At 37.7% G+C, this 22,142-nt stretch overlaps 1 long non-coding RNA gene across 1 annotated transcript in view; it reads right to left on the bottom strand.

The window, feature by feature from the left end:
• LOC113987766 overlaps positions 1-22,142 on the bottom strand; it is a 61,530-nt gene that overhangs the window by 20,818 nt on the left and 18,570 nt on the right. Inside the window, exon 4 of the long non-coding RNA XR_005563618.1 lies at positions 6,449-6,590. This is a non-coding gene — a long non-coding RNA (uncharacterized LOC113987766). The remainder of the gene's footprint in view (positions 1-6,448; positions 6,591-22,142) is intronic.

Raw genomic sequence — 22,142 nt, 5'->3', positions numbered from 1 at the left:
ATAAAGGCTATTTGTAAAGAAAAATATTTATAAATATTGTGGTTTTAAAAGTGTGAATGTATTTAAATAAAAAATACACACAGTCTCAATACCATTAAAGTTTGCTGTGTAAGAATAAATATCTAGTTGCAATGTGTCAAGAACATAAATGAGAAGGATTGTCATGCATGTGAAGAAACTCCATTGTTCTGCTGTTTCTGAAATAAATGACAAAAATCACAGAGTAATTTGCATAACTTGGAGATTAGAAATGTATCTCTTTATCCTTATTAATATATTTGCCCTTCTTAATTATAAAGATTTGAATCTTATTTTAAAATAATTTCCTACAAAATATTCTTGGGGACAGAATCTGCATGTTAATTCTGGATGGATTATTTGCCTAATGTTATGAAAGAGATAAATTGCTTCTATTTGATAATAGCCAATTTTTTAAAAAGGATTTAGGATATCTGGCAAAAAAGATGTTGCCCACATAAGAAAATGGGACTCAGTTTAGCTGGTTTTATCTGTGATACAGAGACCTTTATGTTTATATGAAACAAAATTTATGTTTCTCCTAATGTCAGTTGCAATTTCCCGTATGTAAAAAAATTGACAATATAGAATTTCAGATAAACTTTTCCCCTATGTTTGTAAAACTTTTAATTTAATTCAATGACTGCTCTCCTCTCAGTCTGTAACACAAGGATCTTGACTGATTCACTGAGTTACAGAATTATTTGGGTAGGAAGGGACTTCTGGAGTTCAACCACCTGCTCAGGGTAGGGGCAGCTACAGCAAGTTGCCCAGGTCTATGTCTAGCCACAGTGTAAATATCTCCTCATAGGGAGACCTCACAATTTCTCTTGGCCACCTGTTTGGATGTTTAATCGTCCTCACAGTACAAAAAAGTGTTGTCTTGTGTTCATATGTAATTTCATGTGTTTCACCTTGTGCCATTGCCTCTTGTCTTAGTCACTATTGAGAAGAATCTGTCTCTCTCATCTTCATTTCCACCCATTAGGTATTTATATACATACACTGAAAACACCCCTCTGATCCATCCATTCTCTAAGCTGAACAGTTCTACCTCTGCAAACACATCCTCATATGAAAGATGCTCCTGTCCCTTAATAACCCTTAATCTTATTTGTGGCCTTACGCTGGACTTACTCCAGCAAATCCATATCTTCCACTGGGAATCTCAACGCTCCAGATGTGTCCTCACCAGTGCTGAGTAGCAGGTACAATAGACTCACTGGCATCTGATGAATTCCAAGAGGTTGCAGATAACTAAAGGCAGCATCTTTGATTCTGGAGGAAATATGAATGCTGCTTTGACAGAAGAAAGTTAATGCTTTGGATGAGTGGAAGTAGGACACTTCCAAATACTGGTGGAACAAAATACGGTGAATCTGACTATACAACAAAGGAAATGAAAGTCTAACAAAACTTCTAGGGAGGCCTTCAAGCTCCCAGGAAGCCCTAGCTTCCACACAAAGAAAGACATTTTATCAGTCTAGATGGTCAAAAAAACCCAAGATGTGGTGTGTCGCAGCAGGTATCAACTGGTAAGTGTTGACACAGTGTAGAAGACAGTCTGTTCTTTCAAAAGCATCATTTCTGCTTTGTTTCCTATGTATGGTTCTGTGAACATTGCACTAAAGTTTTTTTTCTATGAACCTTGATTACAATTTTGAGCTCAGTACTTCCCATCAGGGTAACTGCATGATTCTAGTCATGATATCATCTCTGAATCCCAGCAAAACAGAAAACTAGGGTAGATATATCATTCTCCTCCTGGTAAGGGAGAGTTCATTGCACATGTAGACTGCTGTAGTAGATGGAAAGTAGCTGTAAGAAACCTAACAAAATATGAAATTCAGGCTAGAAATAAAAATGAGTAACTACTAAATTTGTCATTCTTAGGGGGAAAAAATCAAGTACACAACATTAGCAAGCAGCAATTTTATTCAGAATCCCCAAGGTGTAGTAGTACTATTGAAAATGTCCCACTTAGGCAAGCTTCACTGCTTTTAAATGGCAGAAAAAGTCAGTGAACATCTGGCTGAGATCTATTATCTGCATAATCCTAACACTGCTTTTCTCCCCTCATTCCGTTATCCAGAGGCTCTATCTTCTTAGCAGTATCTCTTTATCTTTGGTCTCCATAGGCTTTTCCATCTTCCAGTGACAAAGAAGACCTGGCTTCAAATGCCACCATTCAACGACAAGTACTAAGTGTGGGGGCCATCTATATGTCCTTGAATTTCAATGTGGCTGACAGAAATCGGAATATCAGAAATAACTACAGGAATTGGGATATTAGCAGTAATAGAATTTAATTGATTTTATGATCTTAACTTACACGGGATTTACAGAGGCAGCTATATACCAATGATTAGATGGATCTTTTTGCTGTTTTATAGAAGTATTTACATTTTGTATTTACAGATAGTGTTTACTTAGTATGGACATTGGGGTTTCGTATCTGGTAAGTTTTCATATTTTTCTTTAATCCTTCCCTCACTAAAGAATGTAATCATGGTGTAGTGATGTCTGCATGATCAAATTTTAATCTAGTTAGTTTTGTTTATTCAGCTATTACAGCACATCAAAGTGAGATCTCAAGTAGAGCAATTATTCTGAAGGACGGGTGTCTAGCTCTTAGAAACTGATATTGCATATATTCTACTTGTTATTCAGGGTTTTTACTAGCTTAGGCATCTGCCTGGACTTGACAAGCACAAACACGAATCAAATGACACAATAAATAAATATTGCTATTTGAGGGAGATGAGAAAAAACAGAAAAGCCATAATTAATTCCTAAAGAACAACCATAACAACTTGTAGCCTTTTTCCTTCTGGGGTGTGTGTGTGTGTGTGTGTGTGTGTGTGTGTGTGTGTGTGTGTTAATTGCTCCTTCTTCCACAATCATTTGCACTCACAATTTGAAATTATTTGGGATTACTGGGGAGCACTGATTCAGAATGAGCCACCATGGTGGTGTTTGTGTTAGCTAACCTCCTGCCTGCTGTGCCTCATACTGCCAGGTGCTTCCTAGCCATGCTTGCCTGGGGCTGCCAAGGCTAGTTACTAGCAGCCTGTGCTTGCCATTCTTCCCTGAGACTAAGCATGGAGATTACCACATTTGGAAGAGAACATTTAAAAAGAAGTCCTTTGCATAATGTTTCTGTTACAATCTTTCTTATGCGTAGGTGCATATAACAGTCAAGCTATTTCTACAGGCTGGGAAATAAAAGAAAATAATTTAAGTATTTCAGAGGTTGTTGGATACAGTGATACAGAAGCCACAGAATTACACAGATGCATAAGGTGAAATAAAATGAAATTAAAAAATGAACAACGGATTTGGGGTCTTTCACTTCCAGACTTCAACTTTCACAGATTTTTTTCAGTAAGATAATTGGATAAATTTATCCTGAATTTGCATTCCTAATGATGATGAGTTTTTTTTGTTGACTGCTCATGCTTTTGTGAGCTAAGAAATTGTTTTTTCTATTCTTTTAGACAGTCAAATGCTGGTTAATGGTATCTGCAAAGTCTTATTTTTTTTTATGTTATTGGCAAAATCCTGTATGGATTAAGATATGAAAAACTTTTATTTGAACTCTTTGCTGGATTTTGTCACTCATCACTCCATACTACATCACATTTTATGTGATATATAACATCATTGCTTTCCCTGACAAAGTAAAAGAAATCAAAAACTGAGGAAAAAATAGCAAATATGTCATATCCTTGAAGCACAGCTGAAGGAAACCTTTCAGAAACAAGTTGGTTGCATTTAATTATTCTAGGTCCTTCAAAATAAAATCCATCATATTTGTATGTTCTAAGGTTATGAATGTCTATTTGTTGAGTACACATGAAAAGGGAACTTTTGGATTTAGCATGAAAGGACAGAGATTTAAGAATGTCTTGGTCGATGTGCTGAGATTGTTTGATGCAAGTCCAGAAAAAACATCAGCTGTATGATTGATGTAGCCCATACAGTGACTGATGAGACAAATTGTTCTGCTGGCAAAACAGAAGTTTGGGTCAGAAAGGTCTACCCCTGACATATTTTCTTATGATATTTCATTTTCAGCTTTACCAGCCACTTGACAAGTTAAGCTCCTTTTGTGCTGCTATAAAATAGTGAGTTCAAAATGAAGATATGGAATCATAGGCAAATCTGGGCAATTATGTAAAGTATTACAAACTCGCAGTTTCATAGACTGTTGTAACATATTGAGGTCAAATGGCTTTCATGAAGACAAATTGTCATCCCCATTGCACATGCCTTGCACACTGGCCATGAGTTGGTGCCACAATTTCCAATTCTAGATGACATCTATAAAATATTTTGTACTGTAATCTATTGTTTGGGTGAATTCCAGTTGGAAAAGACTGAAGTAATTTGAAAGCAGTTAAAATATAATTGCAAATAGAATTTGTAGTTTGTGATAAGTATTTTTAGTCTGCTTCCTGGCTGCCATCTCTCTGGTTTCGGTTATCAGATACAAATTATGGGAGGACAGAGACCTCTTCTCCCACATCACAGGATGACTACATGAGTCTTCCAGTCGCCTTGTATTTGTGGGTGTAAACTATTTTACCTTCTAAGCTGTGTTTTGTTACCTTTCCTTTGCCACATGGGAAATGGGGAGTGAGCAGAGGTTTCAGCTGATTGGTCCTGCTCCAAAGGGCATGACCTACACTGACAGTATCCAAGCAAGGCAAATTGGTTCCTGCGGATCTCCAGTCTCTTAGGGTTTGCTTAATTATCATGATATCTGACACTAGACTTTGACATCAAGTTTAGATTTCCTTTCCTTTTCTTGGAGGCCTTCTCTGGCTTTGCTGTTTGCAGTACCCATTTTCCTACTTTCTTCTCAGCCTAACTGCATGCCAAATCCGATGTCATTCACGGCATACAGAATAACTTTTTTGAAATGGATCAGAAGGCTCTGATGACATTCTCTTCCTCCAGTTCAGTTCTCTCATGGGCCGTACAAAAATAAGCAGATATCTAATGCAATCCCAGCTTGGGGGCAAGAAACTGGAATCCTTTATTGAGCTCACAACTTCATATTTAAAGGGTTCATGGTTTACATATTCAACAGGGGGTTTACATATTCATGGTATTACAATTGAGGACTTTTCAGAGATGAGGTAAGGGAAAAACCTGGTTTGACAAATCTTGGGGTCTTAGGAATTACCTCATGGGAAAAACTCATTTTATCTTAGGGGACTTACAGGGTGGATTAGGTATTGGATATACATATGCAAAGGGTTACAGAGTATACACGTGCAAGGGGGGAACGCAATGGGTTTTATGCAGAGGTTTGATGAGATCAGGGCATGGTTTCTCCAGGCTTGGGTAGGACATTCCAAACCTGTGACATCAATGGATCCTTGTCTGGACTTTAGATTGAGGTTTTTCCCCAGTCTCTGTCAGCCCAAGGCTTTGTTTAAACTTAGCAGTTTTTCTCATATCCAGTTTTTGGAATCCAGCAATCTAATGTCTAGACATTTTTTTCATCACTTACTTTTGTCTATTAAGTTTTGGTTCTTCATTGTTGCTGCAGAGATGTCCTGTCTTCTCTCTGGTGCCTACTGCACATTGAGATCTCATGACCATTCAAATGGTAGAGCTACCCAGAGCTCTTCCCTATGTGCCTATCTCTATGCTGACATAGCAGTGAGAGACATGGCAGCTCATCTCTTAGGGAAAGTGTCCCTGTCTCTTAGCACCTTGCAATTTAAAACCATTTTAGAATTATCTTGCACTGAAGAATGTAGCACCCTCCTTTCCCTTCTGAGTCTCTGAGTCTCTGCGTGAAAACTGCCTTGTTCAACAGTACACTTATTGAATTCTGTTGCTTTCTCCTCTTTATGCAGGTCCAACAATGAGGAATTGTGGATGGATTAACCATTTCTTTTTGTGTTTATACTATTTCTGTAATAGAGTTTAGATAATAGGTTGTACAGTGACAAGGTTCTTGAATAGCAGGGAAATATGACATTGCTATGGACCTGTAGTGTCATGTGAGAGACTGTAGGGTACTACTCTAGTGCCTGTTGCCATCTTAATACCAGTTGCAACTGAGGATCTCCTGTAAGTTCTGTATTACATCTAACCTTTGGCTGATATCTTTGAGACCTTAGGGCATCCATCTCAAATGAAACTGAGCAGCTATGTGTGGGCACCAAATTAACCTCTGTTGTCTGAAGTGAGATCTTGTGTATCTAGCACATAGGTAGTCCCCTGCATTTAGGTATCTATGGTCTGGACCTGATTCCTGCCCCATACGTCTTGTAGCTAACTTATATGTTAATTGAGTTACTGTTTTGAAAAATTATACTGTCTCAATCTGTGTCACAGATCCAGAAGGCTCAAAATAAGACAGTGAAGCCAAGGGAGAGAAGCAGAAGCAAGAACAATAATGAGATCTTACCACGGACTTGCCCATTCCAGCTGGCTTGTCTCCATGCTGCTGTGTGAAAACTGAGTCCTGGGGCAGAGCACTGCTGGCCCACATGGAGGTGGACAGTGGTGTAAACAGGTGACAGTCCATGTGTCTAGGAGCTACAAAAACACTAAACACATTGGGAAGTATGAGATGCTTGTGCCTTCCTCCAATACAACTATCATTGCCCCTTGACAGGACTTCAAAAAGGTATTTGGTTAATTCCTCTCACTCTCCCTTGGGGCAAATAAATGTGCGGTTGCATCTACTTAAATAAACACGTTTTCACTAAGACAACAAAATAATTAGAAATTGAGGAGTTGTTTGGGTTGTTGGGTTGTTTTTTTCTTATTTAACAGTGTATAATAGAAATGCAAGCCCAGAAAGTATATTTAATTCCCAAGTTGAACTGTACAACATAGATCTGCTAGTCCTACCATGAGTTTCTTCAGGCTGACATTTCCATGTGGTTGTCTGCTACCCATCCGGCTGCCACCATATCACTGGCTGTATTTCATTATTTACTGTTTTTCGTATATAACACTGAGACTTAATGAATACAATACTGCAGTTTTTTCCATGGTGTTTATAGGCTGCTGAAAACATGGATTATTCTTCAGCGTGAGCTCTGATCATTCTTCTAGACGGTATGTTTTCAGATGACATCTTTAATTTGTGATATTAATACTGACCTTGATCACTGTTCAGTGGTTTTACTGAAGTATTTACATATAGATTAGTGAAGTATTTTTTTCTAGAGTATGGAAGGCTTTCCAAGCCAAATTGGAATCATAAACTTAACTACAGTATCTCTATGACTTGGATATGATTTCTGCTTATGAAATGGCCTTGGAGGTTTACTTTCAAAGCAAATGGAGTGCATTTCCTCTGCCTCATATATTTAGCTCAGACTATGTGGGGAGTGATTCGGCAAGTGAGTGTTTTGAATGAGCAGCAGTGAGTATATTCTGAGAATTGTTTTTTTCCACATCAGTAGCCTTTTAAGCATGATGAAGTATCTCAGTGAGTTTTACAAAAAAATTACATTTTAAAATAATGAGCTAATTAGTTAAGGCATACATTACTTTATTATGGAAAAAGAAACCTTTCCCAGAGTGATAGCTTAGTTAGATAAAGTACCCTTTCATTTTATATTAAAATGGAAAGATGGACCTGTTATAGAAAACTTGGACCACTACTATTAATTATCTGATTGAAGATCACCTCTGGCTGTTAAAAAGATTTATATTAATCTGTACTTGATAGATTCAGAAGGATTAAAGGAGTGAAGGAAAGCGAATAGAAAGAGAATATCTTCCCAGCTTCATTGTTAGATGACCTTGTGCCATGGTATGTTTAAATTGCTTACTTCCTATAACTCTATAAAGTTCTGTGTTTTCATTTCTGGGTTAGATTGAAGTGTCAACTATTTTTGATGAATTACACTAGTAATATATGTTCATGTTCTTCTTTGCTCTTTTTTATTTATATATGTCCAGTATAATTTAGCTCACCTAAAAAAGCTTTTAGGAAAGAGTTTTTTTTTTAATTACAGTTTCAGCAAAGTATTTTTTTTCAAATGCCTTTACCGTTGTTCAGAAGACATAAAATGTATGTTCAGATGTTTAAAAAAACCTCAAATGAAAAGTTTATGCCAAATGTCCTGGTTTTCCATGTTCTGAAATTCAGAATATTTTGTAGGAAAAAACAGAGTCATGCACAAAAAAAACCCCAAAACCAAACTATTGCAATTAGTGATTTAAACCTTTATCTTTTAGCTTGATCTATGTGGAACACAATTGAAATCAGAAGGTTTCCTTGCAAGAGCAAGGGTTTAGCCTAACCTTCAGGATTGGGGTATTATTTATTGCTGAAAGGCGCAGAGGGGAGCAGATAGCTTTAAGTGCTTTACTTCTGTTATTGAAGATTCTCACTCATGCAGTACTTGAAAGAAAAGCAAAGTCAAGGCACATTTATATACAGTATGTGTGCTCCTGAATTATAAAGGACAGTACAAATAGACACTGGTTTATAGACTCACATCAGAAGGGACAGAGATATCTATAGTCGAGTGTATTTTATGCCAATTAAGTGAGATTAATAGAGTTATGCTATTATGTCTGTATATTCATGTGGAAGTTGTATAAAGAGCAATATATTCTTTATACATTAGATAGTCCTGATGTGTTAAACTGCAGTGAACATGTTTTATATATAAGCAAATAAATAAAGTAATTTAGTATAACTATCAATAAAGTTCAAGTTTGTATTTCTGCTTAACATTGCAATTTAATATTAAGAAATTTGTGTTGTTTTCAGATTTTGTTTTGTCTTAAAGAAAACTCCAGTAGGAGATAAATGCTTATTTTTCGGAAAGAACGGAGTAAAGTCAGAGATGTCTGAGAACAGGAAATCTGTTGTTGCAACTTTGACTAGAGTGAAAAATACTAAACAAAGCTAATAAAAACCTCTGAATATTCTATATCTATTTTACACATTTTCTTGGTTCAGAAGCTGTCATGAGGAAATTAATTGCACTATGCTTTACAGGGGAAGTGGTACATTATAATATCTGGTGTATGTGGTCCTCACCTTTTTTCCCAGTGAATGCTTCCACTAGCTCTGTTCCACACAAGAGTGAGAGCATATACTACAGCAAGAATAAAAACAACCATAAGTTATAAAGGGTTAAGTATCAGAAGAAGCTATTTATCAGCGCTTACTGAATCTCATGAATATCAAGGGCTTTTTGTGTCTTTGTTAAGCCAATCCGTGCTTTCTCTTGTGGCTTTAAGCAGCATCTCTGACTATTATTTTTCTGTATCCCACTGTGTGCTGCGCCATCTCAAACAGACTGGAGCTGCAGTTGTACTTCCGCTACAAATGGTGATAAGAAAGTACCTGCCCTCCTATCTGTTGTTTCCAAATGCAACATTTGATTGAGTGGAACAGTTTCTCAAACTGTACAACATTGCTCCTATTGCCACTTGTCATTTAACACTGTTGCTTTTGGCTTTGCCTATGTTGCATTTTGCTTTCCAGAAGCATACAGACTCTTGAATGAACAAAATTGGAGAAAATTTGCTCACAAAACAAGACATGTAGACAGAAGTGATTAAAGTAACAATGCTGTCCTAAGCAGTTTATTACTCTGGTTCAAATACACAGAATCACAGAATATTCTGAGTTGGAAGGGACTCACAAGGATCATCGAGTCCAACTCTAAAGTGAATGGCCCAAACAGGGTTCAAACCCACAACCTTGGCATTATTAGCAGGAGTAAATTAGGAGATGTAGCCTTCTGCTCTTCACAAAAGATTTTCTGTTGTGGACTTAACTGATTAATATTAGAGGTAGTGTGATTTTGCTGGCTAATTGTCTATTGTTTTGATGCTTCTTCCTATTGTGTTTTAAATTTCAGCTGTAGCTTTCTGACAGAAATATGTTGCCACGGAGGAAACACATAGGAAGGGCTGGCTCTAGGAATGTCCAAGATATTACAAGTCCTCTGACCTGAACCATCTTGCCTTGTCTTATTTTGGTATTATGAGCTTATGTTTTTAGCTGAGGGATGGAGAAGGGAAAAGGCCAATGAGTGGCTTGGGGAGGAAGATCTCCATAGATTTCCTCAGTTGTTAGTGAAAAGACAGAAAGAGAAGAGTGCTTAGAAGGAAGTTCTTCACAAGGGCACATGGCAACAGTCTCAAGTAATATTGAGGAACACTCTCTGGCACAGCAGCTTAACTAGATATTTATAATTTTTCAGGATGCTTCTTGGGATGTTTTTGGCCCAGGCAAACTAACTATCCAAAAATTACACCCAAAATTATACCAAGATGTGTTTTCCATCTGACTGCCTGAACTGGCCTGAAAGTACAAATGTGTCCTGTCTAAACTGCAAATATCTCTTCAAACTCAGTGCTTCCTCTATTTTCTAATTTCCAGCTTGGGCAAAATGAAGGTGAAATGGTAGTGAAAGAGGCAACTGCTCAAGCATCTTGCAGTGTCTGCTAAGGATAATATGTCGTTACATTTCATTCACCTGGGATGCTCTGGGATTGGTGGCTGTGAGATGGAGATAGCAGGATTGTCTTTCTCCCAGTGTGTTGCAAATGGAGAAAACTTTGTCTAAAAACAAGTGTTGCCAATTGCTTTTCTTTCAGTAACAGTAAAATCAGCCGTGAGGAATGGGGCTTGAATCAGCACATAGTATCATGCTGCTTTGGTTTCACCCTGAAAACCTGCTGCTTTCTTTGCAGAGTTTTTGTTGCATCTGCTAGGGATATACTCTCATATTAGCCTATTTCTAATTTAATTTCATTATCTGCTTGCACTCTTTGTATATTTGCATTCACGTATCTTAAATTAATTGTATATATTTTCTGTTCTCCCTCTGCACCTGAAATTTTACACTGCTTATGTATCCCTTTTATTTATCTCTTAATATATTTTTCAATTCTGTTTTTATTTCCTATGGTCTTTTTCTCCTCCTAGTGTACATACTGTTGGATAAAATGCATCACCCTTGGATATGCTGTAATTGCTTTCTGAACAGTTTCCATTTCCTCTGCGTCCTTCCTTCCTCCCACTCCTTCCATTAGACACTTAACCCACTGGATTGCCTCCAGCACTTCCCCATTCTTCTATATTCAAAGTCCTTGGGGTTTTTTATTCCTCTTGTGGGTGCAGTCTGCAGTAATGAATCCAACTGGATTATGGTCATTAGTGAGTCCTTCACCTCTGTCTCCTAACAGCTGCACCGTTGAAAGTCAGAATGTTCGTCTTTCTTGCCACCTTTTAATACACTGAGGATATAGTACATGACTGTTCCTTGATTTATTTCTCTCATTGTGTCCCTGTTCCTGTGTGTCTGGGTAGATGAAATCTCCTCTTATTAGTTTTGACATTTTTCTATATCTCATAATCTTCTTGTTCTTTCTGATCCTATTTTTTTTGTGATTTATATCCAGTCCGTACTGCCATCTCACTCCCCCTATTGCCTTGAATTTTGAGCTATGATGATCCTTTCAAAACTGCAAAAACTTTTGGCTTCTTCAAAGTTTTGGCCTGTAGGAAAGAAAGAGTTTTGAACTAAGCCATTACTACCTGAGTGGTGCCTGCCTTAGCAGAGCATATTCCCCCACCCACAGCTCCCTCCCACAGCGTTCTGGGCGCTCTGGCCCCAAATCAAGCAATTAAGTACATGCTCAAGTTCAGCCACGTGAGGAGCACCATTAACTTGGCAGGACTACTTACATGCTTACAGTTGGCACAGGATTAAACACTTTGCTAAATCAAAATGTTGGAGCTATGATTTTAACACAGCTTGGTTAATTAAGGCTATACGTCCCCATGATGTGAAAGGTGCACAGTAACTCATTCTGGTAGGCATTCAGGTGTGAAGGCAGAGAATTCAATCGCACATCTAGGTCTTAATAGTGTGCATGTCTATGTACATTGGCATACAAACACAACAGCAGGGAGAACAGCACTGTTTTTGTGAATATCAAACAGAATGTCAAAGCAGATGTAAAGAATCTAGACCTTATTTGTTGCCTGTAGATGCAGTAAGAAACTCCCATTGACTTCAGTAGGCACAATTTGAGGACTAAGACAAACACTGCAACAGCATTTATCAAACAGCTCCATACCATGGACATATCTCTCAGTGCAGTTTAACTTTATCATGTCTTACACTGTATGTACAAACTTTACAGAGAGCAGTAGATTGAGTTCGTGTCCTCCTTCTGAATTGCTTTAATGCCTGAAAAAATATTTAATGAAGCATTTATAAGTCATCTAATTTTCCTAACCTTTATCCTACCTCCTGTTAGAGTATTTAAGCATTAGAATGATAATCCTACTGAGCATTTAAACAATTATGTATCAACCCTTTCCATCATAGATGGCTTAGCAAATAGTGGATTTGCCTATTGTATTTTAGTTGTAGAGTGAACATTATCAAAATTAATATCCATATGGGACAAGGATTCTAATCTGTGTCTTGTAGTTTTCAATAATGTTTTAAAGAAAATTAAATCACCTCTGAAAACTGAATTCTCAGGGTGAAATTACATATTGTCATAGCCATGATGTGTCACATTCATTTTGTTTCAAATGAATATATCAGCTTAGATTTATTTTAGCATGGTTTATGCTTTCCAAATTCAAGTTTTAAAGGTTCACTCTGAATAGTATTTCGGCAGAAAGCATCTGGAGAGAAAGTTGGATCTCATTTATAAGCATCTATCCCTTTCTGCCTTATGCTATAATAAATGTTCTCAACTGTAAGATTTTAGATGAGATCAATTGTACTTCCCGCTTATCCCCTTTTCTACTGGCAAGTTTAAAAAAAAGATGATTTCTTTTTCACAGCCTTTAAAAAGGGAGGTCTCACTTGACTCATTTTTTAGAGTAGATCATTTAATATATTTGGAATTACAGCTTGAATTCCATCTGTAGGCTGGCATTTATTATAATAAGCAAAAATAAAAGAACAGCTCACATCACAGTTTCTTTCTTTCACTGCCAAGAACTATTTGCCATATCAAAGAAATTTGTCTGCAAACTTTTCTTTTTTAGTATGTTGTAGTTTTTAATGGTTGTCTTTGACAGGTGACTGCAAAAACTGAATTCCTAAAATGAATGAAGGGCTCTAGATTCAAAGTATCCATTTATTATCTTTGTGAATAATTCCAGTTTGGGGAAAGTTTTTAAATCTTTATCTTCAGATTAAATTGCTTAAAATATATGCTATTCTTTTTAAAGTGAAGTAAGCAAAGTAATTTACACCTCACAGCATAGTGAATAAGAAAATCCAGATGCAGACGTTTAATATTTGCCAGCCTTAGTAAGGTCGTAACAGAGGGAAGGAAACATCAGATCTTTTGGGAAGCATCGTAAGATATTTCATGTCCACGGAGGGCAGTAAGAAGATTACTGACTGGGGTGGATTTAATGTTTTTCCCAACAGCCCACAGCGCCCTGTGCTTTGCATCTGTGGCTAGAACAGTGTGGATTACACACTGGTGTGTTGGCTATTGCTAAGCAGTTATCCCACATCATCAAGACCACCTCTTGTTTCTTTGTCTCTCACCTCCTCCCCATTCCCCAAAGGCAAGTAGGCTGAGGGTGGGCAAGGGGCTGGGAGGGGACACAGCTGGAATAGCTGAACCCAACTGACCAAACTGACCAAAACAAAATGGGAAATAATGAAAGACCACGTTTTTCTGTGATACTTGTGTAATCCCATGAAAACTTGTGGAAGCATTGTAACAAAACAAAATGATCTAGAATGGAAGGTGGCATAAAAGCCAGACAGACATTCACAATATTTGCTTCGCTGTTTAAATACCAATAGACTATATATGTTCCTCAACTTCCAGTGAGGAAGTGTGAAATGCTAATAAAGTAATAAAAGTGAGATCCATAAATATGCCTCCTATTAACAGAGAAGTGTTTGTGCTTAGTATTTGATGGCATCGTTGACAGATTATACTTTTTTAATTAAGAGTTAACCAAAAGATATATAACATAACACAGTCTCTTAAAGAAAACTGGAGGGGGAAAACAGTATTATGTGACCACAGGGCTCATTTTCACAGTCAATCAGCAGAGTTTGAATGCTCTTCAGCCCTCCTAGAGAATATGCAAAATCCTGTTTGCCACATTCATTCCAGGAGGACTCTGCCCGAGCAAGTGAAGCTCCAGAAATAAAGCACTTTTGTCGAGCTCTGCCAAAATGTTAACTAAGAGTGTGCAGTGTCACTTTATGATTAACTGGGAGGTGATAGTTGGCAGCTTTCTCAGGGAAAGTTTGAGGCTTAGCTACACAATGAACTTTTGAGGTACACAGATATATAACAGAGCAATCAGAAGAGGGGACAATCAGGTTTCTTCCTTCTGAGGTCAAAGCACTCTCCCTCTGCTCATATAAATAAGGAATCTCTCTCTTGAAGATGAGTACCATAAAGGAAAAATATTTCACAGTATTTTTCCCTAATCACATAAATCAGTATAACACACATCTCTCTGTGTTGAAATGTCAACTTTCTGCAAAATCAAATCTATTCCATATTTCTGATCATAATTCAAAATTAATTGAATTTCATGTCAATGAGACTGCAAGTATAGAATTACTCCCATCTAATAGAACCACTGTCACAGTTTTTAAGGAAGATTCATCAGAATTGAGTGTCATAGAAGTAATGGTGGTGTAATAGCATCCAGCAGGTGATCTAGACAAGGAACTGCAAGGCGTGGAGAAAACTACTAAATTTCCATGCTCTTCAATAAGAAAAAAAAAAAGTAAAGAAAACAGGGATGAGGAATCTTGCCAGCAAAGTGTCTTTCTGTTGAAAAACTGCTGCTTGCATTTCTATTAAATTTGCTACCAGTAGTTGCAGTAAATGCAAGTGCTAGAGAGACCATGAGGAATGGGGAAAAAACTGTGTTAAAGAATTACCTTACATTTAAGTGATGTTAAATAGAATTTAGTGTAAAAAGTGTAGAAGCAGTTTCTGCTAAGCAGATCATGAAAATACTCCTTGATAAAATCTTATAACATATTTCCCTAATTTCCCTTCATGCAAGGATATATGACCTGGCATCTGCTGGTAAAAAGATGAATGAGTGTGAGCGTAGAGTGTCATTAGTCATTTTTAAAAAATGATTCAAATATGGCTTATTTATTAAGAGAAGGTAGAAAGACTTATGCCACTTCTGCCAGGGGTTTGCATGCAACCAATATACTTAACCCTTGGCGATTCTGGGTGAGTGCCCAGCTGGTGGATTACTCTGGCAGGAAGAGCGGGCACAGTAGCTGGTTGTGTGCAGGTCTCGGTCAGACCTGCAGAGGCTATCGGCTCAGGCAGAGCGTTGTATGATCACAACTGCACTGCTTCCACTAGTAGGTCAAAAGCAGTGTTAGCTGCTTCTCCACAGCTGATTGATCAATTCATGACTCCTACAAGCCTAAGCCTGCTCCTTACAGTGAACCGAGAGTCCTGGGGTGCATGCTTCAGAGGCAATTAACTGTCCCTCAGCAGAATCAGATGGGCTCATTTGCTCTGGCTCGGTCCCAACACCCCGCTGAGCACCACAGGGCTGGCCTCACAGTTTTGCATTATTCCTCCCAGGGCAGTGAATTCCAAGAGGTTTATTAACTCCCTCAGCAGCACTTTGGGAGCAGACAGAGCTGTGTGCCAGAAACCATTGATCAGAGGGTGCTAGAGAGCACAGCGAGGAATCTGAGTCTGTTCTGTTCTCAGCTCCATCTCACGCTGAATGCTGGCTGACTTCAGTGGTGCTTCTTCAGTATCCCAGCACCATATCTCCTACTAATCATGTTTTGGGGGATTGACATTAGTTTCTCTTAATTTACCCCAGATAACAGAGAATTTACCGGTAACAATTTTGGATCTTACCTCATTGGTGGATGGAACAGTGAATTTTTCAAAGGGTGGTTCCTGGGTGGCTTAGTGACCCCATAGTGATTTCAGCCCTAAAGCCTATCAACTGGGAAATATGACTGGATTATGTTAACTGTACATAGACCATACAATCTAGTATTAAGGTTGAGCTATTTAATCCAATATTTAAGAAGCCTGGTGCTATTATCAAAGATTGCATAGAAGAGAATCACCTCCAGGAGTGATCAAAGGCACACATAAGGTGAACGTGGAGTCTGTTAGCTGTAACAGATAAAAGAAGTGTCCTGCCCTCCTCCTGGATACTGCACCATCTGCAAGAGGAGGCAAGAACTCGCTGAGCTGGGTATGCCAGACAGCCAAATCTGCTGCTTTCCATTAGATGCATGCAGGTGCCAAAGAATTTAAGCAAGCTACTGTTTCAGCTAATCTATGCAGCATCTGCATACTTAGGTGATCTGTAGACCAAGAAGTAAAAGTGTATCCTTCTATTTCTTTTTTTTTCCTGCCTCATGTTAAGGACTATGTCTTTCATGTTCTGCCAGCACATGAAAGCATAATGAATGAATATATATGCTTGTGAAAAAACACTTCTGATAATACTTTCTGAAACCTTAAAATGAGCTCCCAAATTGGTCTTTTATGAGAGTAAGTGCTGTCAAAGTTACAGAAGTGCTTTCTGGAGCAACTGATGTGTGTAGAAACTTGTTATAGTAAACACTCTTCTGTTTTATTTCTGTTGTTTAGTTTTTATGTTGTTATGTGCAATAGGGAAGGTAATAAGAAAAGCAAAAGAATAGCTACTGGAACAATATGACATTTAAAAAAAGGGAAAACTGCAGTGAAACTGTAGCTAAGGAAGCTACAGTCTCTGTACTTCCTTGAGAATATCCAGTCTATGCATAACTCTGTGAAAGCAGTCACGATAGTTGAATCACTGTCAGAAAATTTCTGTTACTATGGAAAAAAATGGGAACAAAATAGCTGTATTAAACTGAGACACAAAACCAATTTATTTCACAATACAGAACTAGAAAAAAAATATACCACTTTTTTCTCGTCTAAACCTCATAACTGGGTTTGACTCCTAGTTGGATTAATTTGATAATCTAAATCTAACAACCATCATCTTTCTGATCTTATTTGCAACAGTATTTTTAATTTGATTGTTGTATTATCTCAGTTTTAGTTTAATAAGTAATGGTCTTTAAGTCTTAATGAGTTTGTTAAATCTTTATATTTGCAATCTAAATTTCTTTTAATATGCAATAAGAAAACTGTAGAAAGTAATTTGTTCTTTCAAACTGTATCTTTTTCAGCATGTCAAGACTGAAATATATCAGCTATAGTATTTGTGTACCAGTTATTTCTCATCCTTCTAATGAAAATATTCAAAAGAAAGAAACTGAGAGAAGGGAACTCTCTGTGCAGAAGAGAAAAAGGTTTCAGTGAAAAATAAGACATCAGCAGAAAAAAACAGTTAATACAGATGGCTTTGGGAAAAAGTCCCTTTCACAGAAAACAGACAATATATTAGGGACTGCTGAGATGACAGTACTTGATTTGACATGGTACATATATTCACAGAATCATAAAATCGTAGAATCAAAATCATAGAACAGTTTGGGTTGGAAGGGACCTTAAAGATCATCTAGTCTCAAGCCCCTGCCATGGGCAGGGACATGTTCCACTAAATCAAGTTTCTCAGGACCCAATTCAACCTGGCCTTGAACGCTTCCAGGGATGAGGCATCTACAACTTCCTGGGGCAAGCTGTTCCAGTGCTTCACCACCCTCACAGTAAAGAATTTCTTCCTCACATCTAATCTAAATCTCCACTCTTTTAGTTCAAAACCATTAAAACCATTGTCCCTTGTCCTGTCAATATCTGCCCATGTAAAAACTCACTCTCTTTCTTTTTTATAAGACTATTTAGGTACTACAAGGTGCTATAAGGTCACTCCAGACCATTCACTTCTTCAGGCTGAACAGCTTCAGCTCTCTCAGTCTGTCTTCATAGGAGAGATGCTCCAGCCATCTGACCATATTTGCGGCCCTCCTCTGAACTCTCTTTAACAGGTCCGTGTCTTTCATGTACTGAGGACTCCAGATTTGGACACAGTATTCCAGGCTGGATCTCACAAGGGCAGAGTAGATACTTAAATTGAGCTGCACTGAAAACACAGAAATAGAAATGGACCTTTTCTAATAGTTAGCATGAGTTTGTTATCATTAGCTAAGGCAGTAAGTATTAATGACAGTTATTGCCAGTGGATATCTCTGAGAAATGTGCCTTTATGTATTGTTTGCAAGGGGGCTGCACATGCATGATTCCTTGCAGTTACTGCCAGCTGACCGCCAGCTCTATGCATTCTGATGCCATCAGGAATTACATCTCACGATTTGGATAATAAACTGCGTTTTAGAGAATTGCCCCTAGGCTTTTCAGTGACTGTCCTTATTACTAACAACTACAAGTGAATCAGCTGTTAGCCAAGCTTTGCTAATTTGGACCAATAATTTGTACAACAGCACTACTTGGTACTTACCAGCACCTCCCGTAGTTCTGCCTTTGGTCACTGAGCAGCCCATGCATCAGTCATGGAAATGGTGAAAACCTATTACTGAGCATAGCTGCCACCAGTTCTGATGAGGAGGAGTTTCCTTCAGCAGTGGCCCTTTGCTTTTTTGGGGTTTGTTGTTTTTGTGGTTTTGGGGTTTTTTTTTGGGTGAGGTTTTTGCACTTCAGGCACTGCTGGAGCTAAAAGAAATAAAATCCATAGCTATCCAGTGTTAGAGAGCATCAAACTTATTTCAGCGTTGGAGATTTGAGTAGGCTGAAGAAGGATTTGAAAGGGAGAATAACTGAATGAAGGGAAAGTCAGGAGAGGGTCATTCAAGAAATGACCAGAAAGGAACTTCTTACCTTTTCTCAAGATGTAATTTTAAGTCCTGTTTCTCTGGTAATTGAGGGGTTTTGTTTGTTTTCTCTCAGCTAGACTAAAGGTTGACTATTTAATGATCTCTGCAAAGCTACCTGTCTTCACCTTCTTCTAAACTCAGACTATTGAAATATTGTATCTTGTAGTAGTTTCTTTGTATACAGAAGTAGCTATGTCAGTTGCTATTACATATGAAATAAATGTAATTAAAATCAAACTGAAACAGAGGAAAAGCAGAAAGTTGAGTGCTGCATTAATCTGCCATGCTAGCCAAGATCCAGAATGTGATCTTAAAAAGAAAGTGTCATTTTTCTGGCTGTAATTACATATGACTAATAGCAGAAATTTATTCTAGGTCTCATTCATTTTGGATTATCCCTATTTGTAAAATGAGCAATTGAAAGGACCTTGATCAAGGACTATTTTTAAATTGTTTGCTTTTTAATGAGAGAAGAGAGATCAGACAGTAAGTTAGTTGTACCTCAGAGAAATGAATCTGTTAAGGGAGTGCAATGATTAGTGAGATTTTTATCTGTGAAGAGGAGAGAAATCTAAAACTGCTCATTCAGATTCCAGTCTACTTCACCTGTGCCACTTAGTGAGGCAAAAGCTTAATTTTAAATCTGTACACAGGAGAAAATCTGCATTAATTTAAGCTGACTAAAAGTCCACAGTGGGGGAATTTTCTGTTTTGTTTATTGTTTATTATAAATTCTTGATTGGGTTAGATCTAAGAAATTGTATCTGGGCAAATGATCAATAAATATGTACAGATAAAAAGAACAGAATGTTCTGTGTTTTACTTACATGTGCAGTTAGGTGGCCCATTAGTACTTTTTTCATGTGAGTGGCTGCCTCACGGGAATGTTAACTGGTGAAATCTGCATTTTGACCTAATATGGCTCTGAGCCACTCACCCAGAAATAGAGCTCCCTATTCCCCGGAATCACTCTTGCTTATATCTTTAATATCAGTCCTCTCCATAACACACTTCTACTGTATGTTATGTTTTATGAGTAAATCTTCTGCTGTAGGAATTTACAATTAAAATAATCTTCATGTTGAGGACGTTTCTGGTATTAGCTCTGTCCCTCATTATCCTACTTCTGTTTAAACCTCTTAGATGTGAAATTGAAATGGTTAGTTGTACATGGTAAGATGAGGAAAATCTATTTGCATTTTCAAATGATGAAACTTCCTGGTGCATTTGCTGGGACTAAACTCGAGGGCGGTAAATTTTCAGCATGGTATGTAGGGAGTTAGCTATACGAGTCATTAACATTAATTCCCATCTGTAAATAATTTTGAAATACTTTAACCAGCAGGGGAGCTATTTCATCTTTTATACTTAGCTGATTGTAAAAATGTATGCTGAAACCATCTGGCCTTAGTGTTTTGTCGGACTTCAGGCTTTTAACAGCCAGTCTGATTTCCTTCACTGAATTGGGGTTTCCTAATCCCTGGCTCAATTCTCCTTCCAAACTAGGTAATACCATGTTGCTATTTGTTTGTCAATCAATCCCTATCTCACCAATTGAGATGAATAACAGAGTTGCTATAAAAACTAAGGAAGGCTTTGGGCCTAATTCTCATTCATGCTAAAGTTCCTTTACACTACTCCAGTTGCTCATTTACTGAGTGTAAATGCAATTTACTGCCTGAGCAATATAAAGCGACTGTAACATAAATGAGAATCAGATCCTCTATGTTCAGACTAGCTAACAAATTCAAATTGCTGAGTACTATTTTCCCACAGGAGCTTGTGTAGTGGAATTTCAATACATCTAAAGAATGCAACAAGTCAATTAAAAAAAAAAAGATTAAATGAGAAATTGAATGGTTATTTTTAAGGTCTGTTTAGAGATGATTTTTCCAAACAATAGGACTGACTAAGCCTGGCTGTTACAAACATGCTGACTTCATTTAAAGTTCAACCCTGCATGATGCTTGGAGATTTGCCACAGTGCATGGAATGAACTATCCATATTACTTGGAAAAGGAAGACTGTATTTCAGAGGTGGATGCAGGGCTCCCTGACTTACCTGATAGCATTTCCCTTCCAGGGACTGTCACTGAGATTCAACAGTTATTAACTACTGATACACAACAGTGTGTTTTGATAATGGGTGAATAGGGGGATAATGGCAAAAGTAACTTGAAACTATAGTTACCACAAATGCCAAAGCAGATGCTGCTACCTCACACCTTTTCCCATTTCTGAAGTCATGGGTTTTATTGCCTAAAAACTCTAAAAAATGGGTTTCCCCATAATGCTCTGTAATGAGAATGATGATCTGAGCCGATGTTGGTCTATACTAAGGAAGACATTTGATGGTAAGTAGACTGTGGAATGGGCTATTCCAGTGTAGACAGAGGTCAGTATTCTTCTTACACTGAAGTTCTGTTATATCAGCATGAATACCCACTTTGATGTGAAGTCCATGTTCCTGTCCCTGTTCTCCTTTTCTTCTGATCTGCCGAAGACACTTCAGCAACCTACATACTAAAAAAGAATTCTTCTATCATGGAAACCACAGGCACATGATTTTTTGCTAACACATGAATCCTTATATGCCATAAAATTGTCCTCTGTGCTCTGCTCACTACTTCAGATCTATAAATCTCATGCCTATTCTTCTCTCACCAGCTGCTAGTCAGCTGATTTCAATCCCACCTTCACCTTGCTGAAGAGCACAGGGAATGCAGTGTATATGTCATGTGATACACAGATTAATAGCCTTCTGTGGCTGCTAAATAACAGGCTCGTTGTCTAACCTAGGGCTATGTTAAGGCGTGCATGTCCAGATCTCTCCTCTGAGATGCCACACTGTCTTTGCAGTACATCTCACGATGAGGAGTTCCAGACACTTGATTTTGTGGGAAGACTCAGGCGGTTCCTCTCCTGAAGGAGCAGGTGTGTTTCTGTTGCACAAATAAACATCAACAAACTTTGTTGACACTTTTAAAAGTGTCTTTTTCACTGTTCTAAGTTAGACCTATGCCTAAAATTACTTTGATAATTTTCTAATGAAAAGTAAAAATCATCCTACTGCTCCTATGCAAGTACACAACAGGCTTTAGGGGTGCTAATAAATAGAAATCTCTTCTTGTTCTTTCGCATTGAACATTGTGATTTACACCAATGTAATTGATAGTGGAATATTTTCCTAGTTCACAGTTCGGATAAATCATTTTAAGTAGTAAAATATTTTTGAGATGTTGCTCCTGCTATCATAACTTTCAGTTCTGCTGTGATAAAAAAAATCTATGTAAGTGTTTTAGAGCAGAGTTGATTGTCATATATTACTTGGGC

Source organism: Pipra filicauda, unplaced genomic scaffold (genome assembly GCF_003945595.2).
Source record: "Pipra filicauda isolate LSUMZ 115617 unplaced genomic scaffold, ASM394559v2 scaffold22_size4397567_pilon, whole genome shotgun sequence".
Classification (NCBI taxonomy): Eukaryota; Metazoa; Chordata; class Aves; order Passeriformes; family Pipridae; genus Pipra; species Pipra filicauda.
The sequence above is the reverse complement of the archived record's forward strand: the minus strand, read 5'-3'. Positions and strand labels throughout refer to the sequence as shown.